Source organism: Desmodus rotundus, chromosome Y (genome assembly GCF_022682495.2).
Source record: "Desmodus rotundus isolate HL8 chromosome Y, HLdesRot8A.1, whole genome shotgun sequence".
NCBI lineage: Eukaryota > Metazoa > Chordata > Mammalia > Chiroptera > Phyllostomidae > Desmodus > Desmodus rotundus.
This window is the reverse complement of record NC_092332.1, coordinates 3,467,222-3,491,977: the sequence shown is the minus strand read 5'-3', so window position 1 is coordinate 3,491,977 and position 24,756 is coordinate 3,467,222. Positions and strand designations below refer to the sequence as shown.

General features: G+C 52.9%; 1 protein-coding gene across 3 annotated transcripts in view; it reads left to right on the top strand.

The window, feature by feature from the left end:
- The window catches only part of LOC139440587 (neuroligin-4, X-linked-like), a 354,500-nt gene that overhangs the window by 3,556 nt on the left and 326,188 nt on the right, over positions 1-24,756 (top strand). For all 3 annotated transcript variants that reach the window (XM_071220389.1, XM_071220388.1, XM_071220387.1), the window contains exon 2: positions 14,219-14,358. The gene's annotated coding sequence lies outside the window, so the exon portion shown is untranslated. The remainder of the gene's footprint in view (positions 1-14,218; positions 14,359-24,756) is intronic.

Sequence of the window (24,756 nt, the reverse complement as noted above, 5' to 3'; positions counted from 1 at the left end):
AGGGGCATGGCGTGGAGGCTAGCACATACCTGGCGTGCAAACTCGATCAGTTCCGACAGCGCTGTCGGAACTCAGGCCATCTGGGCCTCTCTGCGGACCAACACAGCGAGCGAGGGCCAGGGGGCAGTCTGAGTAGCAGCCCTCCAAACATGTCCACATGCTGATCCCCCAGGAGGGGATGTGTCACCTGGGACAGCCAAAGGGACATTGCAGCGGATGTGATTAACGTCGAGGAAGCTGGGGACCCCGTGTAAATATGCGTCTATTTAAAGTGAACTTCTATCTGTCGGTCAGGGCTGGGCTAGTGGGCCTTCTCTCTTTGTTCCTCCCATCGGCACCGATTTCTCTACGTCTGCTTCGGTCCCTGGACCCCGGCGGGGGCTCTCCTTGGGTGGGACAACAGACAGGGTGCGTGTCAGCTGCAGGGACATGTGGGAGCCACGTAGGTATAAGCAGACGGGTTGCGTAGGGGCCACAGGGAGAACGCAGAAAAAGGAACGTGAAAACGATGGGTAGTGTCATCTTTCCAAACAGCATCACCAAGCCCCAGCGCCCCCGCAGCCGGGGGTGCCGTTGGCACACGGGATTTCCATGTGGCAAACCGGGACATGCCCGCGTCGCCCTGTGCCCAAACAGACAGGGGTGGGGTGCCTGCAAGATGGGAAGGTTGGAAATGAACTGCTGGCTGCAGAGACGAAATCTTCCTTTGTTCAACGAGCGTGTTAACTCTGTGTGATGGTTTGATCCTGCGTGAAGCCGTTTGCATAAACACTGGGGGTTCAGGCAACTCTCAAGAAATGTGGTACCTTTTGAAAGTAACATCTCTATGTTATAAACGTCTGTATTAGGTATTCGTGGTCACTGTGGAGAGAGAGAGGGAGGGAGGGAGAGACTGTGATAAACTTTAACCATAAAAAAGAGAAGCTGAAGGTGTTTTTCATATTTCCAATGCCCGACGGCCAGGTGCAATTTTTATTTGTCTGAAATAGCCCAGGGGGCTCCCTCACACAAGGAGGGTGCTACCAAAATAGTTCAAACACAGGAAATGGAAACAGATGTGCTTCCACGCGTAAGTAGGACACTTTTGTTCCGACAACGGATGGGGTTCATCCAGGAGAGAACCCCACAGCAGGGCGCGTGGAAAAGGCAAAGCCCTACATTTTGCCGCGGGAGAAAAGCAGTATGTAGACCTGTTACTGCTGCGTTTAGCTCCTGGAGGGATAAAATTAGGTTAAAGAGGAGCATTTTCACTGTCTGTCTCTTTTGCTGGTTCTCACCTCATTATCTGCAAGGAGGCAGCCAGCCTGATTCTGTCTTTTTGGGGGCAGAAGGGATTTGAAGGCAGCACCCCCTCTATATCCTCTGTGTTCCCCCAGCCACAGAACGCCCGTCCCTCCTCCCTGTTTCCTCGTTTAAACACGTCATTTCTTGGCACACCTGCGGAGAGAGCCCGGCCAGGAATCCCCAGTCCTAAGCTGCCGCTGGCCTAGTTAAGTGGGCACTGGTCACCTGCCGTGCTTCTGTAAGTCAGCGCGTTCATCCAAGTGTCCGAGAAGGGCATAGGGTCCGTCTTCATGTCCGGTCATGATGAGCTGCGGTGACCCAGGATGATGCCTTCTGCCCAGCACACCTGGAGAGGCGTCCCAGTGCAACAGGGCAGTGTCGCCCACCTGGCCACGTTCAAGGCCGTGGCCAGGTGCAGATCTTAGGACAACTAAGTCAACTGCGAACTCCGCTGGCTAACCAGGGGAAACTGGAAATAGGGTCCGTCCCTGCATCTCCCCAAGACAGGTGGCCGATGCCGGACAAAGTAAGAGTTGCCGGGGGGCGTGGCGGTGAGTGAAGAAGTCGTGGCTAGAAGGATGAGCTTGTCCTCGCCAGGCGCAGAGGACTCGATGGAGGTCAGCTTTCCAAATGGCCAGCGCTCACTTCCCCGTCCGTCACTCCTGCAGGTCTGCCGGAGAGCTGGGGCTTTTTACAGCATCGTGAAGAAGGGCAAGGGAGGGAGAGAACTAACTAACATCAACCAAGATCACCCCAAGCAACTCAATGTAAAATGTTTTAAAAGACCTAACAAAAATAAAATAAAAGAAGCCACAGGCTTGAAACAACAGCGTCTCTCACTGGCCCTGCAGAAAGGAGCCACAAGACCACGAATTCTGCCACCGGCCAGAGAGAGCGTGGAAGAAAAGCCAGCCTGTGGATGAGAACACAGCTCGAACTAACGTCCTGGCCACAGCCATGGTTACCCGGAGACCTGCCCGGCCCATGGCGGGACTCCCGGCCAGCGGACTCTACGAGACGACAAGCATTGTGTCCTCCCTGCACATCCGTAGCCACGGAGAACGAGGGCACTAATGCAGGTGGCTTTCCGAGAAGGAGAACCTGATAAAAAGGGCAATGCAGAGTTTTTAGACCAAGTGCGGAGAAAACACCCTTTGCCCAGCCATGAGGTACACAAGAGGCGTTTGGTGCATCATTTTTAACATGATGTGCTGAGGATTCGGTTGTTAACCTGGTACCGAGGCCGCCATTGTCTGGTCCTTGCTGGGGAGGACGAGAGAAAGACCGCTCGAGGACTTGGAGCCTGGTTGCTGAGCATGTTTTTACCCCTGGGCAGGGGGAAACATTCCAGCCCCCTCTGTGGGCGTGAAGTGTGAAGGTTAAACAGACGTAGAGTTAAGAGAGAGCATGCCCAGGAAGCACATACGAGGTCGCAGCCCCAAAGAAGTGGCCAAACAGGAAGCTTTTACTCCTTTTTGGGCCGTGGGGCATCACTGGGACAAGGACGGTTAGTGTCAGCATGTTTATTTCCATGGATGTCTCAGCCCCAAACCCCCGTCTCTGGTGATACAAACAGGAGATTTGTTACCTGTTTCATGGGACAGGGGGCAGATGGGGCAGGGCAGAGCATCCTTCCGGCTCCTGCCTTTTTCTCAGACTCCTTTAGCGTCAAAATTACCCATATGCCAAGGTGCCTGGGGCGGGGCCCATGTCCCGAACACCGGCAAAGGGGACTCGGGCCCCACAGCCCCAGACAAAGCGGAACCGGTTTCGCCGACCAACGTTACCGATCGTTTCTCAGGATTTCTAACAAGCTTGACATTCAAGCTCCATTTTGAGTCTGCGTCGCAAGGAAATGGAAAATGTCAGAAACTCAGAAACTTCTACCGAGACGAGAGAGCAACCTCGTCAGTCGGACATTCATCTTGTCATCGTTTTCTCGGGGAAATTGGGAAGTACGTCTCTAGGGGCAACTGGGTAGCTGTAGGTTTGTCAATACATCTTCCTCGGCAAGCCTTTTTTTTTTTTTTTTTTTCTGTAACCTCAACATAAGTCCATCCTATGAAAAATGCCTGGTAAAGGAGCCCTTTCAAAGAAAAGGTAAAAATCATGAGTCTCAGACAGCTAGGAGATGAACCGCCGTTCAAGATGGGTTTTAACTCGTTTCTGAGGCGTGAGCCACACATTTCACAAGTCCTTGAAATAACAGTCGTACTCAGAGGCCAACATCCCGAAAGGACTGTTGAGATGGAGGGAAACCGCCTCCCGTGCCCGGGAGGGCAGGAAGTCGACGGATCGTCCCGAGGCGTGATCAGCGTTCCTGGAGACCAGAGTCCTTCTGTGCTCCTCTTGCTCGTCTGCTCTTCGTAGAGCTGAGAATGCTCCCCAGGTGCTCAATCCAATCCCCATCAGACAAGGAGTAACAATTGCTTCAAGCCAACCCATAGGGGATTGTCCTCGATAGTGCTTTTTAAAAATTATTGTTATTTTTTAATTTTCCCGGCCACCCTGTGCAAGCCCCCTAAGTTTTGTGGACATGTTACCAGCCCATCAGGTTCTGCAGCACACCGCCCGTCCTTGTCCACCCGCGTGCTTCTCCTTGCTTTTAAATCCTGAATAGCCTTCTTCAGCTTGCCTCCCCCTCCTTGCTTTGTAAGCTCGCCTGCAGCATAAAGTAGGACACGAGGAAAATTCATTTGCCACCAGTGAGGTCAGTCCAAGTAATTGGTGGCAGGGTCTAGGGACAACCTGGGGCAGAGACCCCACAGCAGACTTCACTTCACAACGATGGCCCCACGAGCTTGATGGGGAATAACTTCTGAAGGAGGGAATGCACCCTCGTATTTACTAAACATAACCGAGGCTCACTTTCGAGTGGCGGGTTATTCAAAGTGAACACAGCCTTGGATGTGACAATGCGATTTCTTGGGACGTCATTGTTGGATGGACACAGAGCTGTGGGGGAAAAAATGGGCTAGAAATAAAAGTCTGCATTGCCCCCCGTAGGGCCCACTTTCTGGAGTCACCGGAACTGTTTTACAACTCAGTAAATGTGGGTGACAGGTAGTAATGCAAGGTAATTCTCTGAGATCCACACATTCCCTTGGAGGTCTGATTACCGTTAATTAATTCTGTTCCCTGGGCCCTGCAGACAAGCCAGTTGGGCCTGCATTTGCATAGTCATTTGAAGAGAAAGAGTTGGTCCACGGGGCTCACCGCAGAGCCAAAGGCTGAACCCCCAGGAATTGCAGGGGGGAAACTAGGAACCCCGTCCTCTGCCCCCCTGGCCTCTGCTCCCCCCAATCCTCCTGTCTGTTTGCATGAGCGAGGCTGAGCTAGACACCTCAGATGGCTGGAATGTCGACAGCATCTATCCTTTTGTGAGTGGCATCTTCCGCTGTTTTGTACCTTCTTTATTCACCAAGCACGCCGGCTTTCTTTCTGAATAACTCTCGGGAAGAGAATGACTGGGACTCAGCCCTGTGATCAGGCAGAGCTGAATGCTCCTCGGGAAGCCTGTGCCGCTGCGTTGCAGGGTATCCCCCTGAATCAAAGCCCTCCCATCGCCGTCACCGTGGAGTGAGGACACGTCACTTTGAAAGGAGCACCCCGCAGTCTGAAGGCATCTTATTTTAAAAACGGCAAAGACAAGTCATGTGGGGAAATGCCCGGCAGGGTTCCGTGGGTGTGGGATTCCTGAAAGCAAGCAGGGCCGAATTTGTGGACGTGTCCTGGTGCCTCCCCAGGAGACCTGCCCCTCTCTGCGATGTGACTGCGCCCGGCCCGGTCCTCCGTGCGAATCAGGTCGTGATCGTGTGGATCAAGAACCACAAAGACCTGGGAAACGGACCCATCCAGGAAAAAGAGGACAAAGGAAGAAGCGGGAGAGCAGAGGTGATTCCAACCCTCGTTCTAATGTGGCAATGGTGCTCGTTCTCTTGTGACGCCCCCCGCTGGCCGCACCTGCCGGTTCAGCCCCGGTGGTCAAACCAATTCTCCGAACAACCAAACGGCAGTGGCATATTGCTAGCCAAAGTGATGGTCTCTGAGTAGAATTACTTGGGCAGGTCCAAATAGCAGCGAACTGGCCACGTCTCCATTTAAGGGGGTTTACGGCATTTAGCGAAGCGGGTTCTTGCTGAGCAAACTTGAGGTTCACACGCGTCTGGTGGGGAAAGCACCTTGCTGTGCGTGATTAGGAGCCTGTGGGCTCACGGTGGAGAATGACCTTCCAGAGCGCTGTTGAACTTGGCGTCTACAAGGAGTTCTTATCGGACAGGGCGGCCGCAAGGATATGCATGTCTGCATCTGAAACGTTGACTAACAGTGCAGTTCACGACAGCTTCCCTAGCGAAATCATGGCCTTCCTATTCATCGTTTGCAAATTAACATCGTAACTGTAAAGTCACTGACAGGCTGTTTGCAGTCATGTAACCCAAAGACAGTCCCCCGTGGACACAGAAGGTCAGACAACAATTTGGCCACGTGGAGTAGACGTGAGACGGGGGTGCATGCATGAGACGTGCGTGCGCCTGTATGGCTGCCCACCCCGTAATCTTTTTTCGTGAACCTCGCACCCGTTCTGCATCGTTGAGGATTTTCGCAGTGCCTTTGGCAGCTCAGCTCGTCCGCAGGGGACGCCGTCCGGTGGCATGGGCGCCGTGTTGGGGTGCCACGCGTGTGCCGGGTTGAAGCCGTGGTAGGACTGCTCGCTCTTCCAACGCATCGTTACCAACTCAGCAGGGGCTCAGCGCTGCCTGCAGAGGCTGGCTCTCGCTCTCCTTCCTTCCAAAGCAAGTGTTTGGTGAGTTATTTTTGCATCCTTGATGGTCGATTGGAATACGCACCTTCTGAGCCCTTTCGGAGGGAAAGGGTTGGATAAAGACCAATGAATTGCATCTCATGGAGCATGCTGCGTGGGGGAGATCTACAGCCGTGTTTTAGTTCTTATCTGTATCTTTGCTTGCCCTTCCTCTCGACTTGGAGTGACACTTAAAGCATAAAAGCTAGGATTCAGAGTGGAATCCACGGCCTCTACAGATATAACATATCCGTGCATTCAGAAATAGGTGTTTTCCGTTTGAGCTTTGATTGGCAGTGAGCTAGGTCCTGACTCTAAATTTCCCACATCAGATATATGTGGTCCCCGTGTTGGATGTCTGTGTACAAAACCGTGAAACCGGGCCCTTATAGCGCACCACGAACAGACTGAACTCAAAAGGCGTCGTGAGCTCAACTGCACAGCGAAATTGTGAGATGCTTCGGAGAGCACCTGAATACTTGGCCATGACCTTGGGTTAGTCCGTATCTCTTAGCTAGGACACCAAATTCACAAGGGACAGTAGGAAAAAGAGAAAACTGGATGATGTCACAAGAAAAACAATGGCTCCTCAAAAGAGGCCATCCAGAAACTGAAGAGAAAATGGACAGAGAGAAAATAGGGGAAGGGATGTACCCAATAAGGGACTTACGGGATTTTACTTATAATGTGAATAAACAGATCATATAACTCTATAATGAAAGAATAAATAATCGAATTCAACATGCAAGGAAAAATACTGAGCATTATTAGCCATCAGGGTTTGCAAATCAAAACCACAATGATAAAATGGCCACGAAGATGGGAAAAATAAAAACTAACGACAAACTACAATGATAAAATATCCACAAAGATGGGAAAAATTAAAACTAACGACAATGGCAAGGTTTGCCGAGGACGAGGAGGAACTGACCCCATCACAGATTGTTTGGGATCAGAAAATGGGGAAGCTGCTTTGATAAAGCGAGTTTTTCAAAGCGTGAAACATGGAAGTCCCCTCTGGCCCAAGACTCCCCTCCTAGACATCTGTCCAGAAGAAAGGAAAACATTTGTGCACAGAGAAAACATTTGTCCATGCGTGTTCAAAGCAGCCACTATTCACAGGAGCCAGAGTGGGCACAGTACCGATGTCCGTCGGTTGACAAAAATGGTTTGCCCACGCGATGGAGTAGTATTCAGCCATGAAAAAGGAGTGGGGTGCTGACCTGTGCCACAACGTGGGCGGATTTCTCAGTCGCTATGAAACCCGTGTTTTCGGGCAGATGGGGAATCACGGTTACTACAGTTTCATTTTTTTTTTTTTGCAAGGTCAAAAGACTTCTGCGGATAAAGTTTTGTGATGGTCTCACGACCGTTGTGCCGCTGAACTGTTTCGAAATGGCTACAAAGGTAAATTGAGTATTATGTGCATTTTCCCACAGCCACAATTACGACTATATTTCCCGTATGACTCCACGGGGGCAGGAGGGGGAGGAAGGAGTGAGGAAGGGCCGCTGATGGGCGTGAGTTGTTTTTGCCGGAGAGGAAATGTTCTACAAGTACATTGTGGCGATGTTCGCACAACTATAAATATGCTAGAACTCACGGAATTGCATGCTGAAAACAGGGGAATGGTCGGGGGTGCAGGTTACATCTCTGTAAACCTAGTTTTAGTGAGCACAACCGTTTCTGCATTTTTTAAGCCCAAATTATTCGGCAGTGTCACCTTGGCTTCGTGGTTCATCGCTGGTGCGGATTCATGGAGGGGAGAAGCCGGCGCCTCCTACGGAACGGGAAAAGGATGAGGAAACGTGTGCGGGCTGTGGGACTGGGCCCGGGACGGGAGACTACGGGCTCTGGGCCACCCCGAGCCGTGTCTAAGGGAGTGAATGCCAAACGAGTTCACTTCGTGCCTGGAGGCACGTAAAACAAACGGACAGAAGGCGGTGGTGGGGCTGGGTGACAGGGAACTGAAGACAAATGGCCCGTTTCCATGACCACAGGCAAACCTGACCCATGTCCAACTCAGACGTCATCCCCGGGAGCCGGAAGCCCCCTGTTCGCACGTTGGACTCAGCCGGCGGCCCGGCCCGCCCATCATCCGGTGATGGCTCTGCTCCCCAGGATCCTTGCAACAAAGGCATCAGGCCCATCCTGTCCAGCATAACAGCTGGGGGCAGAGGCCTCTGCAGTGCAGAGTGAAGCTTCCATGGGAGAACCTTTTCCCTCTTCTCAGTGACTACAGAGCCGACGCCAGCCGCCTCCTGTGCCCACTGGCCAGCCAGGAACCCTGCCGTCTTGGGCGGCGTCTGGGGTCTGCTCCAGGCTGCCAGGTGTCTCAGGGTGCATTGTCAGGGCCCCCCTCCACGGTGCAGAGGTGCCCGCGGATCCTCCCGTCCCCGGAGTCTGCAGCTAGGGCTTGGCCAGGCAGACGCCATCATGACATTTCTTAGACAGACGTGCCCCATGGTGGGCTCGGTGACCCTGCACTGAGAATGTGTGCTCACCCAGGGCCAGTCGTGTGCAGCTTAAAAACGGTATTTCCTTCACGCTGGCCCGGTGGCTCCGTGTGCTGGAACATCGTCCTGTGCACCAAAAGGTTGCAGGTTTGATTCCCAGTCAGGGTGTGTACGGGGGGCAACCGGTCTGTCTCTCTGTCTCTCTCTCTCTCTGTCTCTGTCTCTCTCTGTCCCTTCCTGTCTGTCTCTAAAATCAATAAACATATCAGCAGGGGAGGATCAAATTTTAAAAAAGAATGATACTTTTCCAATACAAGCAGGAACGCTTGGATGCTCTTCCCGTTCCTCAATTCTCCTGAACTGCATTTTCAATTTTTTTTTTTTTAAATTTACCCCTGAAACACTCTGATTCGCTCACTTGCCTGAATTTACAAATTCCTTTATCTCTCAGTATTAAGGACGATGAAAACCTCCGTGAGGTAGTACGGGAAATCACTTCACGTGGTCTTAAAAGCAGTCACACATGGCTTAGCATTCGCTAGGTCTCTGCCTAATGGGAGGTGGGCTGTGGAGTCTGCATCCCTATTGCCCCAGGAGAGCATCTTCAGTGGGCTTCCCCTCTGTGCAACGTCTACCTGCTTCAGGTCCCTTGAGGGAAACTCCAAGACCCTGAGAGGCTGAAAGATGGCCAGTGGCCCCTGGAAATAAGGAGTGACCGGAGCCCGCAGTGGCGTGCCTGAAGCAAAGCCCCTGAGGCTGCCGACCCTGCAGACCGCTCACCTGCCAGCCACTAAGCCCCCTGGGGGAGCCCCCTTCTTCCCCGAGCCTCTTCTCTGACTCTGAAGAGCTTGCCGCGCTCCAGCCGCTTACGGCCACTTGAGCCAAGCTGATAATGACCGGCAATTTCGTCTTCGCAGGCTGGCGTTCCAGCAACGCCTTGGAGTCAGGCAGTGGAGCGGCTGAGTGTGGGTTTCCACGCCGGCTCTGAAACTCGCCCATCACAGTCCACTTGGTGTTTGCCAACTCTTTCAACCTTCTAGTCACGCACAAATGGGACTTGGAGGGCAGTGTGTGTGTGTGTGTGTGTGTGTGTGTGTGTGTGACAAGATTACTGTCACACCTCAGTGCATTCACACACAGTAACCAGCGTCCTCTCTCCTAGTGGACGCTGAGTGGATTCTCGTTCCCTCCTTCTCCCCGTTACTGGAAAGGTGGAGTCACAGAGCACGTTTAGGTGCTGTGCTCGATTCCGTAAAATGCTGTTTCTGGTCAGAGGAGCTTACGATGTCGCCCCACGGACCATTCCATCTACCCGTCTCTGTGTAATGAAGGTCAGCATCGAGGATTCGTGCACGGCCACCTCAGAAGCCAAATTGGCTGGATTGGCTCAGTTGCACGTTCTTTATTTTTATACTCTGACTTGGCACGCTTTCAGAGTGACGGTGCTGAATCGTGTGCTTTGGAAAAGCGTCTCTGGTTAAATCTGGACAACCTATTGGATTGTCTAAAATACTCTGGTCGTGATTCTCGGTGGTGGTTGTGACAGACTAGTGTGTTTCGCTCGCAAACACATCTTGAAGTTTTATGAGCTTTCGCAGTGCAGAATGGAATTTAGCTCACGATGGTGCGTTTTGCTAAACCCAAGGGGGGGAAAATCATACACACAGAAGTTATGCAGGTGGGGCGACATTTGATTATGGGGAGGCTTTTGCATAAGAACCTGATTTGGCTTGTTAAGAGTTCAGTGGGGCTGCTGTGGGTTCCTCACTTGAAGTCCTAATCCTGTTTGCCATGGAGCCGTTGTCTCCATGGCAACCGCTTGTGATTCACCAAATTGAGGATTACGCTGGGCATCCAGTGGGCCCAAGCAGGTGGTACAGGTGGAGGACGCAAACTTTCAAACAAAGAGATTTTGAAGGCAGTGTCAGGGCTTACGTGAGTGTGTAAAATTGCCCCGCTGGAAGTCCCGTTTCACCCTGGTTCTCCGCCCCCACACGCTCAGGCGCAGGGAGGCCCCTGAGTCGGGCCAGGGCTGCCCTGTTCGCTTCTCTGAAGATTCCCCGGTAGTCAAGCCTGTCTTTCACTTACTTTCTCCACACGGTGAACAGGCCAGCGCCTTCCCCAAAGTCGTGGACTCGGAAATAACGTGGTCCTGATGGTAATTTTCATTTCGTGGGTCCACGTTCACTATCTTCCCCGTGGAAGCCATTACGTTGGCCATAGAAAGTACAAACATGGGAAAGTGAATATATTTCTCTGACCCTTTGTTCAAATATATCTTCTTCCGAAATATAGTCGATTTTGTCTAGTTTGATTGGCATGTGTTCTCCAGAGATTTGGGCTTTGGAAAATGAACGTTCCTGCGTCTGGCGCTTTGAGCTCTTTCTCAGTCACTGTTCTGCGCAGGGGAGTGTAGGAGCTGCAACCGTGGGCTGGTCTGGTGGGCACACATGGCGTTCCTTGCCCACCGGCCGTGGCTGGGTGTCCCCGTGGCCATGCATGCTCCCGGGCACTGAGCGTCCAGCATTTTCGCCGCTTTCCTGGCTGCAGGTGGCGTCTGATTAATGTTTTCGTTAGCGTGTCAGTGATGATGCCTCATGTGTACTGAGATCTGTTTCAGATCGAGGGTCCATGTCTCTGTGTGCACATACGTATACTTCAGAAAGAAATATTGAACAACAGTGACCGATCTCATCCAGAAGCACATACCATTCCTTCACATACTGTAGTCCTTCTGCCTGCCTGCGTCACAAACTCGTGTACAGTTTTCAAAAAGAATTCATTTTTTTAGAAAAGGACAATGGAGAACAGAGAAGCCCATTAGACAAGTGTACGTGTCCCGGCGGCCTCCATGAAAAGGACGTTTAGTGTCTGGTCAAAGTCAAGTGTAGCTGCCTTCCTTTCACCTCATGGGACAGCCAGCATTTCCAATTGCTCTTGGCCCCCAGCCGTAACCGGAGGCCCCCAGGCTTGGGACCTCTCTTTTCTTTTCACACCGTAAATGGGATTTTTTCCCTTATATTCGCCTTGAATAACGAATGCCCACCGTACGCTTTCCCGAAATAGAGAGAAAAAATTTTTACTTCCATTCCACTTTGAATATTAAATGTTCTCATATGCATTTTAATAGGAAAACGTAACGGTCCGATAATATACAACAGTTAGAATGTTCGTGGCAAATGAAGAAAAATGGACGGACGAATCGAGTCCATGACCTGGTGGTAAAATGTGTGAAGTGTGATTCCCTGTGGATCCCAGACGGAAATTACGGTGCTCGGGCCTGGCGCAGCCATTGCTGAAGAATAGCTATTGCACCGTTTTTGCATTATTGAGGACTGTTATTATGCAGACTGCAGGCGCTGAAGGAAGAAAAGGGGGAAAAGATGTATCTACCAAAGTCCCCTGAGCTGATATCCAGCGTTCAGAGTTAAGGTAACATATACCCGAACACGGAGGATCACTTAGAAACTGCTGGGGAAATAATATACTCACTGGATCTTAACTTATTAGAGGTACGTTATACCAGTAAAGTATACCGGTCTGAGCCAGCATCAATATGGACGGCTGTCTGGGCCGAACCTGTCCCAGAGACGTCCTCACAGAGCAGAGCAGGCCACTTCCGCTTTCTTCCAACGACAGCTGACATTCGATGTTACTTTGTGCGGTGTTTCAGCCGTGCGGCCTGTGGGTAGGCATCCATATAACTTACAAAGTGTCTCCGATAAGGCTACTACCCACCTGGCAGCTTCCCGTCTCCAGGACATGACACAAACAGGCTATTTTCACAGAAAGCCTAGAGTTCATTGTGTTAAAAAGTGTATCATCAAAATTTAGAGGAAGGGAAAGCATTTGTTGAATTTTCACTGAATGCATCGGGGTGGCCTCGGTCAATACGATTATACAGGTTTCAAGAGTGCGATTCTACCCCACGTCATCGGCATGTGGCTGTGCTGCCTGTCCGTCTGTTCTCTGTGCCCAGGTGTCTGTTTGTGCTGGGTTTATATCTTCCACGGGGTTCCTCATATACACGGAGTCACGCGGTCCTTGTCCTTCCCTGACAGGCTTGGGCCCAAAGCGCCGCTCGCTGCTCTACACGCTGAGAGCCAACACCGGCATCAGCAGAACACGCAGCAGTGTGTTCAGGGTAGAGCGTGCCGTAACTTCCACGCGAAAGGCCCAGAGGCGTGAGCAGGCAGGGTTACAGCCGTCATCTCTTCCGGGAACAGCAAGAGCCGTGCGTGGAGGCAGTGATCGAGCAGAGTGTACTCTGAGTCCTGACATGAACTGCCGGCTCCCGGGCCTGTCAGGCCAGGGCACAGGTTCCCCACCCTGCGGCTGCGCATCCTGCTTTTCCTTCTGATTTCCGCAGCGGCGGCCCTGCCTGTGCCGTCTCCGCCTGCGGGTCCCAGTGCTCTCCCGGCGTGCCGTCCGCGGGTGGTGCCCCTCTGTGGATAACAGCTGTGCCCAGAGTAGCAGACCGCTCCTTCCCCTGCTCCTTCCCCTGCTGGAGAGGACGTCTTGGTGGTTTGGGGGGGTGGCACAAGGTGAGAGCCACAGAGAGAAGTGAGGGGCATCCTAGACAGGGCCCCAGCCCCCAAATGACATCCTCAGGAATCTCAGAGGGCACCCTCTTTGCACACGGGGCCTTTGCAGATGGCGTGCGTTAAGGACCTCCAGTGGAAACCCCCTGCTTTTGGGTGGGCCCTCAATGCGAAGACCGCCATCCTTTCAGGACCAAGGACAGAGAGATGCGGACCCAACCACAGAGAGGAAGGCCGGCCGTGTGAAATGGTGGCAGAGATTGGAGTGAGGATGTGCCACGACCAACCCATGGGGGGCAGTGCCACCGGCCACCAAACACCAGCGAGGCACGGGGTCCAGCCAACCCCTTCACGCTGGGCGTCAGGCCTCCGGAAGCACGAGGGACTCGATTTCACTTGTCTTAAGACACTCAGGGTGTGGCCATCCAACGTGGCCACTGCAGGAAACTCACGCCAGCACTGTGGGGAACGCCCACACTTCTTGTCCAGGCCTGGGGGACAGGCTTCATCCCCAATGACAGAAATGCGAAATCCTGACGGGCTCTTTCTTTCCTACTCAACTGATTTTCCTGGGAAAGAACCAAAATGGTCCCCCTCCCATTGTGGGGACGCTGACCAAGGCCCTGGAGTCCTTCACCCATCGGCAGAGAGACAGAAAAACGTCATCAGGGCCAACAAACCAGGAAGGTCCAGCGGCTTCTCCGTAGCCGTTCTCCACGGCAAAGAAAGGAGACGCTCCCACGCAGGGCCCCACAGGGCCGAGCAGGTGGCTAACAGAGCCCGGCCGAAAATAAAGCTCGTCTGTCTCACACCCGTTCTATTTTCGTTTCCTGGCATTGAAGCGCATGATAACAAAAACAAGCGTGACTCCTTCCTGCCTTGCACCTCACGGTATCCTGTGGTTTTTGAAAAACTGCACCCCTGTGGGGCGTGCCACCTGGCCTGGAAAGGAGCAGTTTCCACCAAGTGCCACCCGCTCCCGCCGAGACACCCAGCATTGCAGGCGTTCAACGTTCGTGCACACAGCTGTTTGTACAAACGCGGGCAAGGCCAGCAGCCAGCGGGCTGGGTGGGGGCAGGCTGTGGAGGGCACACAGGCAGGGACCTTAGTTATTCTGTGTTTTCTGTTTCCTCAGCTTCCCAAGGTGTACGTGTCCCTGCGCTGCAGGCCCGCGAAGCTTCGTGCGGAGCGCGGCAGCTGGGGGAGTGGCGGTTCTGACCGGAACATTCTGCAAGGCCAGCCTGCCCAGGAGGAGCCAGTGAGCATGGCGAGAAGGTAGGGTGTGTGGGGGAGGGCGAGGGGTGACGCCGGCCTGTCGTACGGGACACTCGGGATCCCGCCGTCCATGGCGACATTCTGCCCGGCGAGAATGCACAGTGCACAGCCAGGGGAAAGGGAGAAAAGTAGCCCTAACTCCGCATGTGCCCACCGGCAAGTTATCGCACTGTGTATGGAATCAGACAAGCCCACACGTGGATTCGAGACTTGGGGTCCTCTGTCCAGCTCCAGGGATGGTGGCACAATTCACCGCCTTTCTGTCGGGGGAAGTAGGGTCCCATTGTCCTCCTGGAGGCTGACGGGGGACCCCTCTCAGCCCCGAAAGGCCGCCTGCCCTTTTTTGCCTGGTGGCCCCATGTCGTGTCTCAGAAGCTGTTGGATTTCTTCAGGGCTGTAAAGATCCTCTCTTTCCAAATCACTGCCGTCTCCTATTTAGACCAGGCCCACCCAGGATTCTCGAGTGACGCTGAAGTCGACCAATGAGTAGCCTCGTCGAGAGAGAGGCATTCCTTGTATTGACAGGTGCCACACCCTCCCCAGACAGGAGGACGCTGCATGTTGGCAGGCATCTGGCCCGACTTAGAATTCAGCCTCCCACGCGGATCAAATATTTTCACCCCAGGTAGGAGCAGCCCACCCGTGGGTCAACCTTTCTGCTCTCAGGAGCTGCCTCAACTCTCCCCCCCCGGACTGACGCAGCCCACAGGCTGAAGTCACGGTGGGATTCACGGTGTTCCCGCTTACCTTGGGTTTCAAAACCGAGTCAGAGGCAATTCATCATCCCTCTAGTTTTCCTGGGTATCGTTGGCTCGGTCGCTCTAGTTCCCATGCCCAGAATATCAGCTTTTGTTTCCCGGCCTCTGCTCAACAAGCATCTTCTCCCCATGAAGCCACGTGGACTTTGATCTGTGTGCAAGTCCGTCCGGCTCGCTGTGGCCACTGCCTGGCTGTCAGCAGCCCGCACGCCTCAGCAGACATGGCAAAGTCGGCTTCCGCCAAGCCCGCGTGGGAGTCTCTGTCCTCTGCTCACACACAGGGGGTGTTGGGCACGCAGGCATCCAGCCGACGCGTGTCCACAGCCCATGAAAGCATGCCGCGGACCTGCCACAGCCACAGACCGCTGAGCTCTGGGATCCCGGGCTGGCTCCATCCTTTCTGAAGCACATGACAGCACCTCTGAAAACATTCCTGAGAAGCCAGATCCCCTTTCACCCCAACATCACACGTGGCACTATATCTCAGGGAGGCGTTCCCGAATGGGACTTGTAAGCGCCTATGGGCAGGAATTGCTGCTTCCGAAAAGAAGGGCACTGGAGCCCAGGATTTTTTTTTTAGAAAAAATTTTTGGATGCCTGTGGTTTTGCTCACACACCTTCCTCCTGGTTTGGGGGAGGAAGACGGGGAGAATCGGCCCACTGTGCTCTCTGAGGACGACAGAGGCACCTTCCTGGGTGCGCCTCGCAGCGTGGGAGACGGCGTTCCCCACGGAGGGAGCAGGGTGCAGGCACCTACATCTCTGGACAGCCTCGCTCCAGCAGCTGGGGACAGAGGCAAGAGCGTGTGTGAGCAGATCTGGGTGTGACAAGACCAGCCGCTGTCCATGGGCCGATGTCCGAGCCCAGAGACCTCCCCGCCGGAAGGTGCTGTCCCCGGGCACCGGGGAACGACTTGGGAAAGCAACACGTGATCAGAAACACGGCCCTTCGTTCATGCCTGAATCCACAGGGTGCTTAGCGTGTCTCTGCCTGTGGGAGATACAGGTACGTCGTTCAGTGCTTTCCGACCTTGCATTCCTGTGCGGACGGAAGACATCTAAATTCAAACCCTTGGGCTCGACTCACCCCCAGGACAGAAACGTTCATTAGCTGGACTTCCCGTGGCACGGCGTGGCATTTCCTTTGCGAGGCGGTGGCGCGCTTCACATATGATAGCTTTCCGGAGAATGGCGGGGCGTACATAGTCAACGGGGGTCAGGCTCTGTCTTCCTTTTCACCCGCTGAGTCTGCTCCCCCAACACTCATTGCAGAAGGGATATCGGTGTGACCAGGAGGTCCTGGGTCACCCGCTCTCTGTGGGCTGTGAGGATGCTGCCCCTGATGATGAGTTTAGCCATGGAAAACATGGAAAGGGACGAGGTCCAGGGGACGAAGGACTCACGATGCAATTGTCAAACAGGCACAGTGCTGCGCTGGGCAGTGTGTGTGTGTTTATACATACACACACATGCACAAAATTATTTGTATGGTGAGTGGCCTCGCCGAAATGTTTCCTACGTCTGTGGTCCCCAACCTCTTTGGCACCAGGGACCGGTTCCATGGAAGACAGTGTTTTCCACTGACCGGCAGAGAGGGGATGGTTTCGGGACGATTCAACCATATCACATTCAAGCTGGCCTCCTGCTGTGCGACCCGGTGTGTGACAAGCCTAGACCCGCGCTGCTCTGCAGCCCGGAGGGTGGAGACCCCAGTTCTACATCCTCCCTGGCAGCTGGGAAGCCGGGCTAAGACTCCGGCGCCCAGGCAGCCTCGTGTAACAGTCATGTTCCCCCCACCCCCCGCCCCGCTGCAAGTCAGCAGGGTAGGTTCTCTTTGGCTGTGCCTTTAACTCGTTGGTAACCGAGTCATTCGACTGGAGTCCCAGCCCCCGCACAGTCGACGGTGCCCACCCCCTGCAATCAGTTCCTCCCAGGGCCCGTGAGGAGAAGGAAGCGGCGTGGAGCAGCAAGATGCGGGCTTGCTCCTGGCACACAGATTGCCGTGGATTTGGGAAGGCGAGGGCGCACATGGTGTCTGTCCCCGTGTGCCGTGTGCACGCCTGTGTTGGCTGGTGCTGTGCTAAGAGCGCACCGTAGGCGACTCCATGGCCACTCAGCAGACACTGGTTTCTCGCCGTCTGGTGACAAGAAGTGTGAGCTCAGGGCCCTGGCTAGTGAGAATTTTCCTCCCAGCTCCTGGGTGGGCGCATGCTTGTGGGTCCTCACGGGGTGCAAAGAGAGAAAATCCCGGTGCCCCTTCTTCTTATAGGACCCTAATCCCATCACGGGGTCCCAACCCCCGTGACGTCATCCAAGCTGGATGACCTCACGCTGGCCCCTCCCTCAAGACCACACACTGGGGCTTCAACGTGGGAACTAGGGGGCGGGCACTATTTGGTCGTTAGCAACAGAGATGCCACTGGTCCAGCCATGTGTCCATTCTTTTCAGGGTTTCTTTGTCTGTATCGGCGTCACAAGCTCAAGTCACAGCTGACACTTGGGCTCCAGGAGGCGCCAACGAGGCGGCCGCGGTCCTCCTCATGGGGACTTGGTTCCGGAATCCACGGCGCCCTGACCGCTGTCTGCGTGCCCACGGCCACGTGTGCGTTTCACCCGGGCACCTGCCACGCCCCCAGCTTCTTGCTCCTGCGACTCGGAGCACTGGCGTTCTGGAAGGGCGGGGGAGCGATTTTGATTTTCTCTCCTCGTGTTTGGATTACCTTGGGAAGCCCATTCCCAGTTCGTTCCAGAGGTAGGCGTCGTGACACGCTACGAAGACAGGCCCGCCGAGAGCTTTCCCTGGTCCGGCTTTTTTATCTTCCCTTTTTTGGTCCAAGGCCACAGACCGAATTCCCACCGGGGCCGGCCGTCTGGGCCGGAACCAGTAACCATCCCCATTGCTCAGAAGAATCAAACAATGCGGAACGGAAAGTCCCACGCGTTGGGACATCAAGCCCAGTGTTGGTGGGTTTATCAGGAAACAGTGGCGTACGGCCAGCAATACAGCAATAGCCACAAGAAACCGAACAACTTCCTTCAGAGTTTCCCAGGGAATAAGAGTGTGTTTGTGGTGATGAGCTACCCAAACGGACCATCTTCCTGCAACACACACAATGGAAAATGTTGTCTACGGGACTGAGAGATGCCGAAATCTCGTCTTCCTTCGGACACCGAAAGTCCCCAGCGTGTCTACTTCCCATACCCTTTCCCATGCTGCTTCCCTGCCAAAAAGAAAAAAAAAAAGAAAAAAAAGCCATTTTTGCTTAAAACACCACTGGGGACCGATTGAAAGAAACGTTCAGAGTTTGAATTTTCCTAGGAAAAAAATGAAGCCGAGAAGCCCTGAATCTCATTTGTATAAAAAAAAAAAATTGACTTCAATAAAATATGGGGGGAAGAAGCATTAGGATATTTAAATATGGGTGCTACATATGTAAAACTCTTAAAAAGGGAAAACAGCAAAATGGTGTTTTTATGTAATTTGACATATGCTTTATTGGGAGAGAATCACACTATTTGGTAATTACTGAAATTACTACTTTTCGAGTTCTCCTAATTATTTCATGTAAAACATGTCAGTCTGGCCCCAATTTTTAAGCGGAGATGTTAAGCGTTTTTGTAGCAAAACAGCGCCGATAGTGCTGTGCTTGGAGGAATGTAATCCTGTGCCTTCCAGGCAGTGGTGTCCCTCTCTCGTGCTCGCTCATCCGTCTCTCTGCGCCCCACGGAGCTGCCCTCGGGGGCCCGTGGCTGGGTCCCCTCAGGTCGCTGCTGCGTCTGAGGGCGTTGCACCCCCACCCCACAATGTGCTGCCTTATCTCTGCGTAGTGTTTTCATTTCCAAAACCCCGTGTTGAGATTCACACACCCTGTCTGTGGGGGGCACTCACCCATGTCATCGTCACGTAGGGTCATTTTCTCTGTGGTCACCGCTTGGCCGTGGCTTGGCCTGAGTCACATTCCCCGATGTCTGGTAAGTAGACCCACAGACGGGCTTCCCAATGTGTAGCCCAGGCGGCCCTCTCGGAAGCCGGTCAGGGAGGTTAGGGCTCAGAAGGAGGAGAGCCCACTGGCTCCACTGTCTGGCTGCCCTGGGGTGTCCCGTCAATGAGACGCTGACCCCAAACACTCTTCTGGATGCCTGCGGGGAGTCGGGCGCGACGGGAGGTCCTAGGAACGTCGTGAGGAAGGAGGCCCGAGACTTCTCGCCGCAAGGGTTCAGGACCTCGGCAGAGTGGCCTAGCAGGCTGTTCAGGGACAAGGCAAGGACGCGGAAGGGGGGTGGGGCAGAACACAGGAAGTTGGCACCCGTGAGATGAAGGCAAGTCTTCTGGGGTTTTATCCCTTCTATCGGGCAGGGTCCGTGTCGGTACAGGTTTGGGTCACAGCAAGTGCAGCTCATTTTGGAATTGGGTAGCAAGGTGTCAGGAAGGTTCAGGAAGGTTCAGGAGAGGCTGGAAGTCAACTCTGGGGGCCGAGTGGGAACCTCCCACCCCCCAAAATTCCCTGGTTGCCCATTGGCCAGGCTGCAACGGCTGAGCTTCAGACCTCAGTCGGCTCCCCTTGCCGGTGCCCGAGGAAAGGGCCGAATGCAGGGACGTGGGTCAAACAAACGCCCACCTGTCAGGAGACACACCTGTCCCACCTGGCTTCCCCAAATGGACAGTTGCCTTGATCTGCTTTCCCAAGTTTACACACGTGGCAGACACACACTTCCTGCAAAAGGGAACTCAGATGCGGCTGCGGAGGAACCATGAGATGCGTTTCTGAAACCCCCATCTTCAGGGGGACGGCAGGGGGAGATGGGGCCGCAGGGAGGGAAGGGGTCACGAGGGCGGAGCCCTGCTAAGAACACACCTGCCAGCAGAGAGCTGTGTCCCTCCGTCCGTCGCTCGGACTCTGCTCCATGAGGACACAGCGACCAGGGCGCTGCCTACAAACCGGGAGCAGCGTCTGGGCCGAACCTCAGAGCTCATCCTACCGGCGGCCCGATCCTACACATCCCAGCCTCCAGGAGGAGTCCATCTGGAGAAGCCAAAATATTGCCAACGGCGCGTCGCTCCGCCCACACGACAGTGTCGGGGAGGAGCATCAGTTCATCCACCACTGACGCCGGCTGGGGTAGATATTCCCCTAGTGACGAAGTCTTTATCACACACCCCAACACACCAATAAATCAACAATTATACTGTGCAGAGAGCCGGAGAAGTCTTCTTAACGCCAAGCAAGCAGCCTAAACAGGGCTTGGTTTGCCGAGGATTTCTGGGGGCCCACGGTGGCCTTACCCCCGTCCACATGCCACTTCAAATACACTCGCCTATTCTTTGCGTCAGCCCTCGCGTCCCTACTGACATTGCAAAGGGAACAGACCACTTGTCGCTGGGTTCTCTTCCTCATTTCCTGCATGTCGCTGAGAACCTAAGGAAACTGCTCCTAATCCGCGCCACGCAATGCATCAGCTTCCCTGTGACCTGTCTTGCGGGAGACAGATGGGTCTCCTCGCCGCACCCAGGGGCAATCTGTCTGCCCGCTGGCCGGGACCCAGGCACGCCATTTCTCAGCAACACGTTTAATTCATCACCTCAAAGTGTCGTGACGCGCGCACACAGCTGCTGGTCCACAGGAGAGAAATAGGGCGTCGACGCCAAAGCGGCCGTTTCCCCCCCCCCCCCCCCCCCCCGCCCCGCAAAGTTGTGACGGGGCCGGAAGATTCCAGGCACCCTTGCAAAGCTGAGCGCATCTCAGGGACAAGAAAGCGTTGAGAGGAGATCGCGGGCTCAGGGATATCCTCACGTGGCCACGACCTCGTTCCGAGTATCCTGGGAGGCGAGTACTGTGTCTCAACGTGCTCTCCGAGGAAGCTGGGTGTTGTCCCAGCATCTGCCGCCTCAGTGGCAGCAACAATACGTGTTTCCTTATTAGTAAATACTACGGATATTATTAGTATTGTTGGTGTTATTATTGTTATTATTATTTCAGCTCCAGGCAAACACTTGAAAGATGATACCATCCTCTCAAAGGTTGTCATTTTTTTTTTTTGTAGCTGGGGAGCTATTGAGGTTTCAGGAGTGAATTGTAAGCCCCGGCTGGTGTGGCTCAGTGGACTGAGTGCCAGCCTCCCACCAAGGGGTCGCCGGTTCGACTCCCAGTCAGGGCACAGGCCTGGGTTGCGGGCCAGGTTCCAAGTCGGGGACGTACGAGAGGCAACCACACATGGATGTTTCTCTCCCTCTCTTTCTGGCTCCCTTCCCCTCTCTCTAAAAGTAAATAAATTATTTATTACAAATTTTAAAAAATTTAAAAGGAGTGACTTTTTAAGTGTTTTGTGCTAAAAGGCTATCTTTGTTTTAAAAGACCTGAGCATCGGGCAATGAAACTATTGTAGTCATCCCAACACACGGGCTTTGCTGAAAGGCTAAAGGATTTCTTTTCTAAGCAGCAGTGCCTAAGAAAGATCTTGTCTTATACATTTAAATTTCCGTACGGTACTGTCTACATCACCTCAGATGAGCGTGGGGAGGGAGGAGAGGGGAGGGAGTTACAGCTCTCCTGGTAATTTCTGTGTGCGTCAAGTATAAACACGTAAAGATAAGGCGAGACTGAGTGGAGAGGAAGTTCCTCTTCCTACTGGGCATTGGGATAAACACACGGCGAATTTCGCTCTGCGGTTTTGGAGCAGAGTGTTGTAGCAACAAACCCACACCCCGGGGCTTCAAGGGCACATTCTTCCATCTTGGGCAACGCTGAGACTCTGCAGTGTCTTTATCCGCCACCCTGAATCGTGGGAAGCGCCTGTCACAGCAACGGAAGGGCGGGTCCCCGTGCAGTCTTGTCCCTGGAAGCCGTTTGGAAACGCTCTCTCTTGCCTCAGTTTGCCCAGACCGATCACAGCCCCGTGGGTAATTACAGCAGCTGTTAGCCAGTGGGCCCCCCTCACGGGTCACCAAAGACTGTGGAACTTTCAAGCCTGGAGCAATTGTCTGCCTGCACTTAATTCACCAAGAAATATTGAAAGTATGGGAGAGTAGCAGGCGCTTTGGAGAAGGTACCTTTGCCCCGAGGACGCCCGGGCTTTCCTGAAGCAGGCAGAACAATTCACATCAAAGGCTAAAAGCATAAATGAGAAAAACGAAGCTACAACGGATACTGCAGTCTTTCACAACTCCAGAGTCCGTCAGAGTTCAAATAAACGCCCCTGTTAGAATATGCAAATGAGGGCACATCATCTGATGAAATGAGAGGGCATTGCCTCATTAATTTTAGCCATTAGTAGCCCTGTACCTCCAAAGAAATTGCATTTACATTATAAGGGCAATGCATTTACATTATAGGTGATGTGCCGGTTTCACTCAGCACCCAAACCAGAAAGAAGAGTTCTTGTCCTATTTCCTCACATTACTTGTGCCCATATTTGCCCGTATTTAGTACTGTTTTAAATGTTCCCATAGTTGTGTATCACTATTTAGGGGCAAATATACGAGAGACCTAAATACATCATTCCGTTTTTGAGAGTTACCTAAATATAATCCCACCGGACAAATTCTTCTTTGACTTGCTTTTTATGTGAAATTCATTCCTCACGAGCGATAAATTTACTCAGCTGTAGGTGCACAGGTATAATTGATTAGTTATCCCTCCACTGCGTAAATCCATTCTATCAATACACCATCTTTTTTTATTTTCATTTTTTATGACTGTTACCTGTAATATTACATTAGTTTCGCGTGTACGGCAGAGGGGTTAGAGGTTTATAGAACTAACACAGTGGTGCCTCTGATAATTTTCGTCCCCACTCGGCCCCATCCACAGGTACTCTAATATTATCGGCAGTATTTGCTGTGCTGGACTTCACGTCCTGTGACTCTTGTCCGAATGCCGATCTGTCCTTCTCAGTCCCTTTGCCTTTCTCACCCAGCCCCCCAGCCCCCGCCCCAACAACCCTCGGTCTGTTCTCTGTGTCTGTGAGTCTGTTTCTGTTTTCTTCGGTCCTTTATATTGTTCATTGGATTCCACCTACAAGTGAAGTCATACGTTTTTCTCTTTCTCTGACTTATTTCACTAAGCATTAATACTCTCTGGTTCCACCCACGTGATCATAAGTGGTAGGATTTCATTCTTTTTTATGGCTGAGTAATATTCCACTGTCTATCGGTACCCCTGTGGGTATGTCTTTGAGAAAACCCGAAACACTACTTCGCAAAGACTCGTGCGGGCTGTGTTCACGGCATGATTTACTGCCCTAGCTAAGATGAGGAAGCAACTGAAACGGGCATTGGTAGAGGTCTGCATAGAGAAGGTGGGGTACATTTGCAGGGGACACCTCTCAGGTTTTGATACAGCTTTCTGCTACGGTCACCAATGAGCCATCCCTGATGCATCCTTCGGTATGCTGACTCGCGCTCTATGGGAACGTGATCTTACCAGGTTAAACCTCCCACAACACGTGCGTTATTTCTTGCAAACATCAGGTTCCACTGTGAACCTCTCCCTCTACTCCCAGTGCTCCCTGGCATGAAGTGTGAGGGAATTTATCGGGTGGCAACACAGTGTCTGTTAGTTTTTAAAATTGCATGCTACACCTGGATTTGCAGATCTGCCCGTCGGAGCTAATGTGGGCACTTTTCACCGAAGCATTTGTTTGTAATATTAACGCCACGTCAGCCGCCATAGTTTGCTCCTACGACTCCACAGAATTTAATTGAAAAGCATGAATTATATTTGAGTGACTTTACCGTTAGAGTAGAAATCATTCCCCGTGGGATCCACCTCAGTGTAGTCCTGCGCATCAGTGAACAATTATGTGTTTATTCGCAGCATCCCGAATGTAATCATCACTCACGCTATTCTTAGGTGAAAAAATAACCGTAATGGATGTCGCTGAGCTGACAAAACAAATTTAAATATAGGGACTTCTCATCAGACTGTGCCAAGGGAAAGGGGAAGCAATACCGGCCGCGTGGCTAACGAGGTAGTTGTTTAAGGAATCGTGGCTTCGCATCCTGGCTTTTGATCGAATTAAAAGCTGCGCTTTCCTACACCCCTCAGAGGGAGATTTGCATTAGACACTCGAGCATTCTTTTTGGTTCTTACGTCCATCCTGGTTTTCTTCCAAACACCGGTCACAGGTGCAGCATTGCCTTTGCCTTTTTCGAGCTCCTCACGTTATATCCTCAATGACTAATTATGCTGGAGAACAACACGGCAGTAACATATTTCACCCAGCAGCATGCAAGGGGCAATGAGCGGGTTGAGAGGAATGAGGAGCTTCCCGGTCTGAGAATCCAAGAGTGTGGAATGGCTCTGTGGCGGGAGGAAATCTGAAGATTCTTCACACACGCACACACGCACGAAAACCCTAATAAAACCCAGCAGACAAATATGCTCATACATCATGTACCTGGTGGACGGAGATTTCAGGTTTCTCATTTCTGCCCCATAAATCTCTAATTAATCACCGGGTTTCGGGATAATTGAGCCTGTACACCTGAGTGCTTCTTTCGGAAGAAGGTCTATCACTTACAAGCGCATTTGGAGCTTTGCATTTCTGCATGTCTGTGAAGGTTAACAAATGGTCACATTGGAAGTTGTCTGTGTTCCAAACTCCCCCCGTCCCCTTTCCCATCTGATGTCGGTCAGTCTGTC